At 36.0% G+C, this 14,258-nt stretch overlaps 1 pseudogene; it reads right to left on the minus strand.

Moving 5' to 3' along the window:
- Positions 1–14,258, minus strand: part of LOC118803540 — a 70,569-nt pseudogene that overhangs the window by 34,794 nt on the left and 21,517 nt on the right.

Consider the following 14,258-nt stretch of genomic DNA (forward strand, 5'->3'; position numbering starts at 1 on the left):
ATATAGCTTTGAGGTGATTCAGCGTCTGTTCATGGGCATTGGACTAGATTCCTGCACCGCAAGAGTCCACACACTCAAGAATAGGTTACTGAGTTAGAGAGACTTTGTTGGTGGTATAATGGGTGGAACCTTAACCTCTAATCCCTTTTAAATATTTTTTTCTTTTTGGTCCATTATGTAAAAAGGTGTTTTCCAAGACTGCCAAATTGGTCTTCTTGCTTCAGTCTTCTCTTGTAATTCCCTGTTTAGCAAAGTTTCCTAAATTGTTCATAATGTGAAATAATTTGATAATGTGATTTCTTTTTTCTGTGCAGTACTATATGTTTGTAGACATAAATATGTTTATATTTCTTTATTAGTCTAATGTTATGCAAGTCTAGCAATGATTAAATGCTTAATTCAGTAACAGCATTTTTTTTGAGGTATTGAAAAAAAATGTCACTGAGAAGAAATAATTTTTTCTCCAACCCGGCAAGCGTTAACAATTCTCTGAATTGAAACTGAATTGCTATTGTACATTTGTGTTCCACACCACAGTTTGTATTTTCAATTTTGTAGACAAACCAAGCTGTATTTGTATCAACACTTAAGGTTAAATTGTCAGATTAATCACTAGCGACAATGGCACGTAATGTATTTACTTTTTTCCTAGCACTTGCTCTTCAGTTCACTTTAGCACATTGCTATCGATACCTTGTAAAGCTGTTGCAAGGATGCAATGGCCAAGGTTCCTGACTGAATTTATGTTCAAAAATTCTTTTATAGTTTATAGTTGGGAATTTTACCAATTTTCCTTGTTTTCACACTTTATCTATGTTAGCCATTTAATGTGAGTTCAAAAGTTGTATAGTGTGATGTGATGACATTCTTGGACACACACTGTCAATCAACAGGAAGTGTAATTGTACTGTGTAAGTGTGGATTACTGTCAGTGGCACTGGTATGGGTGTTCTACAGCAGACCCCTGAGCTTTCCACATTATTGATCTGAATGAAAATAGTGTGAATTGTCAATAAAAAAAGTCACGCCAAACAAAAAATGTATTTCTCATTTTTTAGTAGACTGATTTGAGCAATGTTTATTTGATTAGATAATGACTTGAAAAATATTTTATGTACTTGCCTTAATTAAACCTATACAACATAGTAAATTTAGTAAAAGTAGTAGTAAAATTTCAACTAATTATATTTAAAGTTGTCTAAACTAGCTTTTTTAAACCCATCATACTTGAAATAAACTTGTGTAAATAAAGTTGTGTAAATTAACAGATTGTTGTGTGAGCAAACTATACATAGGAATACATAGGACTACTGCAATCAGTACCACTGAAATGTTCTTTTAAGTGCTACAGTGCTGGTGTATATTTGGCAAAGCAAATTTGTTGAGGTTCTTCTTTGCTGCTTGCTACTGCCCTCCAGCACAATAAGCAAACAGATAATTAAAAAGATTAAACTCTTACATAAATCATGAGCTAGACTTGACTAACTGCAAAGGTGTAACAAGCAAAGGGGCAGCCTCCATGACAGGGAAAAACAGCGGCACTATTAAAAGGATTAAGTATGCAGCAGCCCAGGACATTGCTTGATGAAACTGGTAATGAAAGACAGTGTCAAAACTGTAAACCTTAATAAAGCCAGTGCCCACAGCCATTGAATTTGAGTGTGTGTGCCAAAATGGGATTGCAGTACATGCATCTACTTTTACATACAGATGTTAGATGGCTGTCGAATGGTAAGGAGGTCAGCCAATATAAATTAGTTGAGAGAAGAAATACACATTATTCTACAGGAGAAGTAGTCACCACATGTGAATTTGATTGGTGATGAGAAATGGCTTTTATCTGTTGCAAATAAAACTTCAAGGACACAACTGTCTTTTCAGACATTGCTAAACATTCAAAGTTTCCAATGCAAAGTCAAAACTATGGCATTTGTTAATCAAAACATCTTACTGCATGTTTCAGACCATGAATAAACACATCAGACATGTCTTGCAAATAAAAGTTGTTGCTGGCCTGATGTTCCTTATTAAAGCACACCTGGACACATTAACAAAGAATTTCATGCACTCTTTTCTGCTGGGGAAGTTTGACCATTTGAATAATTAGAGGTGGGTTGATTTTGAAACCCCAGAATCCTTAGCATTGTTACTACCTAACCTAAGTAACTAATCTAACTTCTCAGGAAGATTCAGAAATGATGCAGCTCACCTGTGAGAGCATGCTGCAAACTTGCCACAAAAACAAAAAACTTTCCAAACTATGGACTGACTTTTCCAGAGAATACCCACTGCTAAACAAAACAATTGCTGCTGCCCTGATGTCATGCAGTGAAGTATATTTAAAAAGTAGGATTCTCTGAAGACAAAGCTGAGAAACCAACTGAATGCTGCTCCTGATATGTGTGTAGCCCACTCTTCCTTTGAATCACAGTCAAGTCAAAGTTAATTTATATCACACTTTTTACTACAGGTGTTATCACAAAGCAGCTTTACAGAAAAATCTGGGTCCAAGCTCCCATGAGCGTCACCAATGGTGACAATGGCAAGGAAAAACTCCCTAAGAGCAAGAGAAAGAAACCTTGAGAGGAACCAAGACTCAAAAGGGGGGCCCATCCTCCTCTGGTTGACACCAGATAGCAAACAGCATTAGTATAAAATATTAGAATAACCACAGTGGTACCAGAAGGTATAGAACAGACTGGGCTAACTTTCTCATAAAGCAAGTATAATTATTTTTATGATTTTAGTAACTGTACATAGTTAGATTTGTTATTTGTGTTGTTTGGTTCGCATTAAAAATCAATGACAGAAATGTGAGTCGCCTGAAAAAACTTTCAAACCCCTGCTATATGGGACAGTTACTATACTACAATACACTACTACAATATAACTATATAGTTACTTTATGATTAAGATACAGTATAGGATACAGTTACTGTAAAATAGTGTACCATTATTGTACTACAGTATATTGCACACTTACTATATTATAGTGTATAATTACTAAGGTGTACAGGTACAATATTATAGTGTACAGTTGCTATCCTACAGTACACTGTACAGTCACCATTTCATACTGTTCAGTTACTATACTTGTGTATACAGTTATAATACTACAGTTCACTGTCCAGTTGTTATACTATTACTTTGTATCTATAATTAATATGCTGAAGAGTTTGTTAGAAATATAAACAGACACAAACATCTCTCAGTACACTCGTTGGTACCTGAGTGTGTTGAGTGAACAATGTGGATCATCCAATCTAGCAGAGAGCAGCTTCACTCCTGACCCTCCTGGGTGGTTGTAGGTCAGATCCAGTTCTTTTAGGTGTGAGGGGTTTGAATTCAGAGCTGAAGCCAGAGAAGAACAGCCTTTCTCTGTGATCATACAACCAGACAATCTGCAGAAATGGAGGAGAAAAAAGAAAATAGACAGAGACAGACTGAGAAATGGGAACCATAACTCAACAGAAGCATAGTAAAACTGACAATTCCATACAAGTATTTATTAACTAAAAAATCTAAAATCTAAAATCTCATTCTGAGCTCTTTTAGAGATCTCCAAACACTTTTACAGACACCTCAGAAACTTGGCATTCTAATCTATAAGAAACATGAGTAGTTTTACACTTAATTAAATGTTTATTGTATATTCTTTATCAGAGACAATATCATAGAAGTCTTACTCTGAGCTACATTATCACAATGATTGCATTGATTACATTTAAAACATTCATTAATCTTGCATCTTAACCAATTATTTTTCTGTGTAGCTAAGATAACTGTGTACCAACTTATCCTCAAGAGTTAGTTTTAAAACTAATTACTGGAGAGGATGGAAAGATTTAATTTGATACATCACAGATATATCACATGAAACATACTACAATTCTTCTCAATCACTTGTTTACCTTTGTGTTCTATTGCACTATGCCTAGTGACAAAGTACACCTTTTCAGAAGTAGACAGTGCTTTTCTACATTAAAATTCATTGCAAGTCAACTGTTTTGCTCTTATTTTTGCTTTACAAAGACTGCAACCTTTCCTCCAACTCCAATGCATTTACCTTTTTATAATGCTGTTCATCATCACAAATTCTACAGAGTCTTTGAAATTGCACAAAGAGCATATTTTCAATCAATTCATGTGGGTGAAAACTATAGGCATGTATATTGGTATTTCTATCCATTGGTTTCCTAAAAATGTATGTATGTAGAAAACCATTTTCATCTTTACTAATCTCTAAATCCCCCAAAAAATTATCTTCTCTTGACAATGACAATTTGAATCTGTACTTATAAGATATTTATGATATTGCAATAGGTCCTTCTCTGACCCAGGAAAAATGGAATAATGTCATCAGTGTAAGGAAAACCCAAATAATCTCATTGAAAAAAAAAAGGGTGGGTGACACTTTATTTTGAGTGGTGCTTCTTAGATGAAATAAATACTCAACAGACTTTCAGTCACATATTAACAACATATCAATAATGTATCAGCTGTAAATACATTAAGTAGATTACAGAGACACTTTTAAATAACTGTATAAATATGATTGTTTATAGTTTGTTTCAGTTGATTTTCACATTATTTGGAGTGTCCAAATAAAGTGAAAATAACCTGAGCAGTCACTGAACATGTAACAGGTTTAATACAGACCATCTCAACATCTTCAACAAGCTGTTATAGACGTGCTGCTGACACTGTTCTATAACTGGAGTTTAACAAGATTAAGTTTTGGTTAAAGTTAGGGTTAAGATTAGGTTTTGGGGTGAGATTGAAGCTAGGTTTACAATTAGGGCCTGGGTGATGGTAAGGTTTTTGGTAAAGTTGAGTAAGGCTAGGTTTTGCATAACAGAAGTAACATATTAAGTATACTTCATGTACAATATCAACAATACATCTACTTAATGTAAGTACATCAAGATATTTACCTCAATATACTCAGATGCTTCACTACTGCTACTTCACTCTGTTGATGTAAAGAGTTTATTAATCATCTACAAATAATGACTTGCTCATAAATTTTATCCTGAAACACAAAGATATTATTTAATATCCATTTAGGTAACTGTGTAAGAAATTCAGACAGAAGTAAAGCTGTTTCAGGTTTAGAATTTTTAATGCTGAAAAGCTACCAATCCTTGATCATGATGAATATTCGTAATGATTATAATAATTCTATAGTAACTTTTAAATTTCTTTAATTTTGCTCTTTCAGCTCTTTTATGAATTCATTCATTTTTTTATCCAGTTCTTTTATTGTTGCCTCAGCTTTGCAAACAGCAATGACTGCTCCATCTCCTCAACTTGCAGCAAATCTTTCTTTGATTCTTTTATGAGAAGTAACATCAGAGAAAGGAGTGTTTGGAGTATTGCCTCCCATTTCTCTCTAAAGCCGATTTTATCTTGTCCTCCATATCCTAGAAACATTTTAATTCAGAGACCTCTAGGGATCAGTCCCTTTCTCCAGTAGTCAGAGAGAGTAGCTGCATTAAAATTCAGTTTACACTCTTTCTCTTTACGGTATTTCAAATCATTGTTCATCTTACTTACATCTACTGTCAGTTTTACAGAGTACAGTTCCCTCTAATAGTGATGAGAAAATAATGGTCGTTTTTGTCAATCTTCATTCAAATATGGAAAATATGTAGCCTTGTGTAGATTCCGTTGTGCAATAAAAATCCCTCTAAAACCACCAGAGAAAAACTAGTGGAGGAACTTCACTAAAAGCACAATGGCTTATAAACAGTGTTAAAAAATTAACAGAGTGTTACAGACAGGGAAATAAATGTGTTGAAGGTGCTCTATGGCCAGGGGTTCAAGAATTTTAAGAAAAAAGTAAAAAACCATGGCACTTTTCATGAAATAAAAGCCTTCATTATCACATAGCTATGGATAAAAAAAAGTCAATCAACATGTTTTCGATTGGGTCTTTATCAGGGAGAGCCATAATACAGCTTTACACAGGTGCTCTAAATACCTTCAGTTAATTAGTAACGTGAATGAACGTTCATGTAATTCACAGATATCAAACTACAAAAAAGGTAAAAAGCATTGAGGTAAAACCATCATAGAGGAAAGGTTTTAACAAAGGGGTTATACAAATTGGATTCATTGTAATGCAAAAACAAATGCAAAACAGCTGACTTGCATTGAATTGTTACACAGAGAAGTACCAGTGTCTACTTCTGAAAAGGTGTACTTTGTCATTACATATAGTACGATAGCATAAAACGTTAAACAAAATATTAGGAAGAACTGGAGTATCATTCCAAGTGATGCATTTTTGAATCAGATCTTTCCAATCCCCTGTAAAGAGAGCGCTGAGTGAAGCCATGGAGATGCTATTGCTGCTGCTCAGGTGGGCTCATATTTTCCTCTCACAGTGTCTCAGTAGAGTAACACTTACTTACATCTATCTAGATACACTTTCACATCCTCGGTAACTGGTTTCAGGTTAAGGACTCTTTCTAGCTATTTAATTACATTTGTTTTAGTTGGTAGTTAGACTTGCAAGTGAGTCATTGTGTTAGTTAAGAGGTGGATGGCCTTAACAGTTATGTTGCACATCTGGGATTTGACCTAATTATGTTGTAAATGTAAATGTGAATATTACAGTGTGTTTTTGTCAGATAAATTGTTGTCGACATGGCGTGCAGATTAGCAAGATGGTGTAGCTGTTCGCATATTTAAAGTTTTTGAGTGATGTTTGGTTTTGTGTATGATAAAGATCTAGTTGGTTTGTGTGAATTATTCGTTGTCCTTCTGTGTGACTTTTGAATTATTTGATGTTCTTTATATTTGCTGCAGCGTTAAGTTGCATTGTGTTATGTGTTAATATTAAAGTGAGGATTATTTGTGTGTGTAACCTTAAGCTTTCTTAGTATTTAGCAAAGTTGTGTGTGTGCACTATGATATAGTCTTCTCACTGTCCTTTCCTTTTGGCTTTGGGGACAATGGACAAATGTGAAGTTGAGGAGTTTCTTGGTCAGGATGTAATTCATGGTCATTTGGTAAGTTTAACCAGTGTAAGGAGGCGCTCAGTGCCACCTGCTGCCAGCAGAGGGCAGCAGTAGCACTCATCTAGGGCAACCTCTCCAAGGACACCAATTCCCAGAAAGCTCTGGGCTTACTGCCTTAATGCCACACAGCCGGAGGAGCACCTATTTAAACCCCAGAGACACTCTGGGAAAATGCTGGGCCTTTGTAGAGGGGTAGCTGGTAACAGTACAAAACAAAAAAAAGAGAAATGAGTAAAGTTACGAGGTAAGAGAAAAAAAAGAGACACTGTTCCAAAGCAAGGACAAAAAAAGAAAGGGAGCTGTAACAGAAAAGAAAAAAGACAAAGACTCCAAATAAAAGAGAAAGGGAGCAAGAGAGCAGTAAAAGGAAAAGGAGAAGAAACTAATCAATGTATTACAGTGAAAGTGTCTTATCAATTTGGTTTTACCCCATTTTACATATGGCACAAGGCAAATACAGAAATAGAGCTGGAAAAAACATTTGTTGCTAATTTATTTGAGAGTATTGAAAGCTCAGAGTTCACATGAAAAGGTTTAATTAAGGAGCAAAAGAAAAACTCAGTTTTGGCTTCTTTCAGAAAAACTGCAGCTTCATTTGAGGACAGCAGAGAAATGACAGACGGTAAGGTATAGTAGATCAGGTGGTAGTGCCACAGTGTTTTCATGCGAAGGTGATGAGTTGGGCCCGTAAGACTTCTGTAGCTGGGCGTGCAGGCATTAAGAAGACTCAAAAGAGGATTACAAAGCATTTCTGCTGGCCTAAGCTCCAAAGGGATGTAGTGGGGTTTTGTTGTACTTGTCTGAGAGAAGTTGCTAAAGCCCAACCAAAAGCTACCAGTGCCTCCTTTGTATCCCTCCTCCAGTGGTTGAGGAGCTGCTTTCGAGAGTTTTAATTGATTCTGTGTGTACTTTACAAGAAACTAAGAAGGGCAATATATACAGTATATTTTAACCATCATGGACATGACTACACACTATCCAGAAGCCGTGCCTGTGAGAAATATTAAGGCTAAAACCATTATTGATGTCCTAGCTAAACTTTTCTTGCTGCCTAAAAAGGTGCAGTCAATATAGGGGTAAAATGTTGTGTCTGCTGTATTCCTGGAAGTTATATTTGAACAGCGTATTAACCAAGTTACACCATCAGTTTATCATGCCCAGTCATGGTGGGCTGTTCCAGGATGTGCCGGGGTACATTGGTGACTCATGATCTTGAGACTGGCGAAGTTACTCCTATTAAATGACATCCGTACAGGTTGTCCCCTACTAAGTTGAGTAGGCTGAGGGAAGGGCTTGCTTATATGGAGGCTATAGGGTTGAGCAAATGCAGAGTGAGTGGAGTTCATCAGTTGTACGTGTTACAAAGGCTAATTCTGCACTATGTTTTTGTATAAACTATTGAAAAGTAAACCAAGTAAAGGCTACTGCATTTCCCAACATTGGATGATTGCATTGATAGAACAGGTAGGGCACAGTATGAGATGAAGCTAGATCTCTTAAAGGGATCTTAGCAAGTGCCACTGTCAAAGCAGGCAGAAGTTATTTGTGCTTTTTTATGCTTTATATATGTGCAAGGTTCAGCTTTTTTATGTGCAAAGTTCAGCAATTTGGAATGAAAAAATGCACCAGCTACCTTCCCACGCTAAATAAATACAATCACTGCTGGACAGAGCAATGTGCTCACATATTGATGATGTAATGGTGTGTAGTGGTTCCTGGCAGGAGAATGTAGATCATCTCTGTCAGTCATTTGAAAGACTAAAGAGTGCTCAGTTGCTGGTAAACCTGGCCAAATGTGAGATCAATAAAGTTCAAGTAACATATTTCAGGTTAGTTCACCAGATTACAGACTCGTTCTAGCTATTTAATTGTTCTGTGTTGTAGTTGGTAGCTAGACTCAGAGGTGAGCCTAGTGTATTTGTTAGAAGGTTGATGGCCCTAACACTTCATGTTCATTTCTTTTCAAACAATGAATTTCAACGTTTAACATTCCATTAACTAAGAGAAATCCTACCTGAGTATCTCCAGTTGACAGTGTGAACTCTTCAGTCCAGCAGAGAGGACCTCCACTCCTGAATCTTGGAGGTCATTGTGACTGATGTCCAGCTCTTTCAGGGAAGAGGTTTCCAGTGTTAAAACTGATTCCAGATTTTCACAAGCCTTTTTTCCAAGATTACAAAAAGCTAGCCTGCAAAGGAAAAGATAATACAAAAGCTCTTACAATACAAGCAAAAGGAGATTAAAAAATGTTTTGAATATCATGTTTGAATAATTCAGCTAAAATTCTCACATATTGTTAATATAATGGGGTGGTTAGAGTAAGAAATATATTGGAATTCTGTAGCAACAAGAGATAAAGGGTCTGATATTATTCTCCAGGAAACTCCTTGGATAAACATGCATGTGAAGCTTAAAAGCAGACAGGTCAGTTATATCATTCAGACTTTGGACTTAAGGTGAGAGGTGTTGGCATTTTAATCCAAGAGGGGTGGTTAGAGTAAGAAATATATTGAAATTCTGTAGCAACAAGAGATAAAGGGTCTGATATTATTCTCCAGGAAACTCCTTGGATAAACATGCATGTGAAGCTTAAAAGCAGACAGGTCAGTTATATCATTCAGACTTTGGACTTAAGGTGAGAGGTGTTGGCATTTTAATCCAAGAGGGAACCCCACTTGGTCATAAAGCTATCATTCCTGATAAATACAGCAAATATTTAATTGTTACTGGAGAAATATACTCCACTCAACATTACTCAAAACTCAACATTAATCAGTAAGTACAGTCCTAATAACGATAATCTCAAATTCTACCTACAGATTCCTAACATATCATGTACTAATTTGATTATAAGAGATTTGGCATGGTGTTAGATCCTTTTTTTGGATTGATCTTCGTGTCTCAGAACAGCTCCCTTATAATGCAAGTGATTTTATGAATGATTCATGAAAAAACTAAACTTCACTGATGTTTTTGAGAATGACTTATGCCACATTTAAAGGCACAGAAGTGATTCTCAACAACATATACAGCCCTCATTTGAGTGCTCCTTTAGAAGCTTTGCCCTTAAAATTCATGGACGTGCATTGCCAAAGCCACCAAAGCTTTTTTGTGGACTTAAAACCTTTTGCAAATTGACAGACAAATGCCATGGTATAACAAAAGAGCAAGTAATGTAACTAATGTTAGCTGGGTTGTGGGTTAACAAAATGATAATACAACTGCTATTGTGAAGCTCACCACAAACATTAGCTAAAGGGATAAAAATACTGACCTATTTTTGCTGTTTCACAGAATCAATGAGTTAATGTCACCTACCAGTCAAGCAAAAACAGAGCAACATCTTCACTCCTTCTCATGCCTTTTCAACTTTCAATGAAGCAGGTCATGAAGCTAGTGCAGTGTAAGCAAAGACTGGCACTCGGATGCTGACATGCTGTCAGAAATGAATCCTCAAAGCTTTGACAACAAACTGCATTAATTGCAGCTGTGCACATTCACACAGCAAGTTCACAGTGTAATAGAACCCAAATGTGTAATATACTTCAGGAAAAAGTGTGTTGGTTTCCGATTCACCAGTTTCTGTTCAGAGTTTCCTGTTCCACCTTAAATTGTGCAGCAGTTACATTCTGGTGCATCAGGCAACATATAGCTCATATTTTTTACATCACTGATCAGCTCTCAGGATAAGCTAAGCTAGAGAAATATCAGCTGATAGCCAAAATTGGCCAATACTGATACGTAACCAATTGATATTTATCTCTAATCATGATACTCTTGACATGCACATTACCCTGGTAGAAATACAAGAATCAATTAAATTGTTATGCACTAATCACCATATGAATTTTGTAAGACATTTCCTGATTTGATTTGAAAGTTTTTATCTACAATCTACTTACACATTCATAAAGATGGTACACTCCAATCAATTCAATCAAAGAAGCTGATATCACATTAATCATAAAGCAAGGGAAAGATCCTAGGGAAGAAGGTACTTAGAGGCCAATCTTAATTTTAAATTATAACCGAAAAACCCCGACCAAAATGCTTGCAAACAGAATTAGTTGTTTAGTAGAGAGACGTGTCCAGCTTTATCACAAATAGGCACACTTCAAGATATCTCAATATTATGTATTCACCCTTCACTCATTAAGATTGATATATGATCATCTCTCTGGAGGCAGAGAAAGCATCTGATCAATTAGAGTGGTCATATTTGTTTGCAGTTTTGGTAACACTTTATTTGGAGTGGTCCTTTGTAGATGATTAATAAACTCTTAACAGAGTATCAGTAACACATCAACAACATATCAGTGAAGTAGCAGTAGTGAAGCATCTGAATACATTTAAGTACATATCTTGTAGATGATCTGTTTATACGTTACTTACATTAAGTAGATGTGTAACCTTACCCAAAACCTAACCCTGCCCCTAATCCTAAACCTAATCTTAACCTCAACCCAAAACCTAATGCTAACCCTCATGTTTTTGACATGTTACTGAGAGTCTGTTGAGTGTTAAAAAGGACAACTCAAAATAAAGTGCCAGCACAGTTTTAAATACATTCAATTTTGGTGAAAGATGTTTTTCTCAGATTAAGATCTTAATCAAAACTCATGTGCCTAGGTCGTCACTAATGAAGTTTTCCTGTTTCAGTTTGCACAGAGCCAAAGCTATGTCCAGTCTCCTTTGGTTCTTGTCTTGGTCTTGGAGCCTTTGGCGGAAAGCATACATGCAGATTGTTCAATTCATGGCTACAGCTTGCAAGATACACTTACTAAAATATAATTACTCACCAATGATTATTATATATTTCCAAACCTCAGTCCTCTATCCTTAAACAACTAGAGATGATCACGCATTTTGGTACTTTCTCAGATTACTGAACAAAATGGACCAAAAGTGAAAAAATTCCTTCCAAAGTTCAGAATATAGCAGAGCTTTAGCAATTCCCTTTTAAGATAGTGTCGGGACCAAAGCCTATCCCCGTCAACCCCAGACCTCCAACATAATATTATGTATAAAAAAGAAATCTTTTAATACCAGCTAAACACTTTCACTAATAACTATTTTAAGTCTAAGTTCTCAAAAGATGTCAAAAAGGAAAGAGTCTTCAGATGCTGAGTTTGTAGAAGAGGGAAAAAGGCTTATTCTTTATTTCAGCTTTAGGTGGAACAGAGAGAGAGAGACCCACCTGCGCAAAAAAGGCACCAGCTACCTTCCAATGCTTAATGAATACAATCACTGCTGGACAGAGCAATGTGCTCACATATTGATGATGTTGGAGTGTGTATGTAGATCAACTGTCAGTCATTTGAAAGGCTAAAGAGTGCTCAGTTGCTGGTAAACCTGGCCAAATGTGAGATCAGAAAAGTTCAAGTAACGTATTTCAGGTTAGGTCATCAGATTACAGACTTGTCCTGTCTATTTAATTATTCTGTGTTGTAGTTGGTAGCTATACTCAGAGATGAGCCTTTGTGTTTGTTAGAAGGTCGATGGCCCTCACACTTTACGTTCATTTCTTTTCAAACAACAAATGTCAATGTTTAACAATCCAATAACTAAGAGAAATCCTACCTGAGTATCTCCAGTTGACAGTGTGAACTCTTCAGTCCAGCAAAGAGGACCTCCACTCCTGAATCTTGGAGGTCATTGTGACTGATGTCCAGCTCTTTCAGGGAAGAGGTTTCCAGTGTTAAAACTGATTCCAGATTTTCACAAGCCTTTTTTCCAAGATTACAAAAAGCTAGCCTGCAAAGGAAAAGATAATACAAAAGCTCTTACAATACAAGCAAAAGGAGATTAAAAAATGTTTTGAATATCATGTTTGAATAATTCAGCTAAAATTCTCACATATTGTTAAAATAATGGGGTGGTTAGAGTAAGAAATATATTGGAATTCTGTAGTAACAAGAGATAAAGGGTCTGATATTATTCTCCAGGAAACTCCTTGGATAAACATGCATGTGAAGCTTAAAAGCAGACAGGTCAGTTATACCATTCAGACTTTGGACTTAAGGTGAGAGGTGTTGGCATTTTAATCCAAGAGGGAACCCCATTTGGTTATAAAGCTATCATTCCTGATAAATACAGCAAATATTTAATTGTTACTGGAGAAATATACTCCACTCAACATTACTCAAAATTCAACATTAATCAGTAAGTACAGTCCTAATAATGATAATCTCAAATTCTACCTACAGATTCCTAACATATCATGTACTAATTTGATTATAAGAGATTTGACATGGTGTTAGATCCTTTTTTTGGATTGATCTTCGTGTCTCAGAACAGCTCCCCTATAATGCAAGTAATTTTATGAATGATTCATGAAAAAACTAAACTTCACTGATGTTTTTGAGAATGACTTATGCCACATTTAAAGGCACAGAAGTGATTCTCAACAACATATACAGCCCTCATTTGAGTGCTCCTTTAGAAGCTTTACTCCTAAAATTCATGGACGTGCATTGCCAAAGCCACCAAAGCTTTTTTGTGGACTTAAAACCTTTTGCAAATTGACAGACAAATGCCATGGTATAACAAAAAAGCAAGTAATGTAACTAATGTTAGCTGGGTTTTGGGTTAACAAAATGATAATACAACTGCTATTGTGAAGCTCACCACAAACATTAGCTAAAGGGATAAAAATACTGACCTATTTTTGCTGTTTCACAGAATCAATGAGTTAATGTCACCTATCAGTCAAACAAAAACAGAGCAACATCTTCACTCCTTCTCATGCCTTTTCAACTTTCAATGAAGCAGAAGTCAGCATCTCGTTCAAATTTTCCCCTTCCACCTCAACTGGTGGAGCAGTTACATGCTGGTGCCTCAGACTAGCTTAACCAAAGAAATAACCAAAGCCTATGCAATTGCTGCAGCTGAAAGGACCTATAATAAGGTCCTCCAGCTTCATGGATGAAAATGTCAACACCTCTCACCTTAAATCCAAAGTCTGAATGGTATAACTGACCTGTCTGCTTTTAAGCTTCACATGCATGTTTATCCAAGGAGTTTCATGGAGGAAAATATCAGATCCTTTATATTAAATGTACTGAAAAGGCTGAAAGGGCTAACATGCGATTGCTTTTGTAGTTATGCATTTTATTTTTATTCTAAGTTCCTGCCAAAGTCATAGGTCATGAAGCTGGTGCAGTGTAAGCAAAGACTGGAACTCAGATGCTGACATGCTAATAGAAATGAATCCTCAAAGCTTTGACAACAAAC

This window comes from Colossoma macropomum, unplaced genomic scaffold (genome assembly GCF_904425465.1).
Source record: "Colossoma macropomum unplaced genomic scaffold, Colossoma_macropomum, whole genome shotgun sequence".
NCBI lineage: Eukaryota > Metazoa > Chordata > Actinopteri > Characiformes > Serrasalmidae > Colossoma > Colossoma macropomum.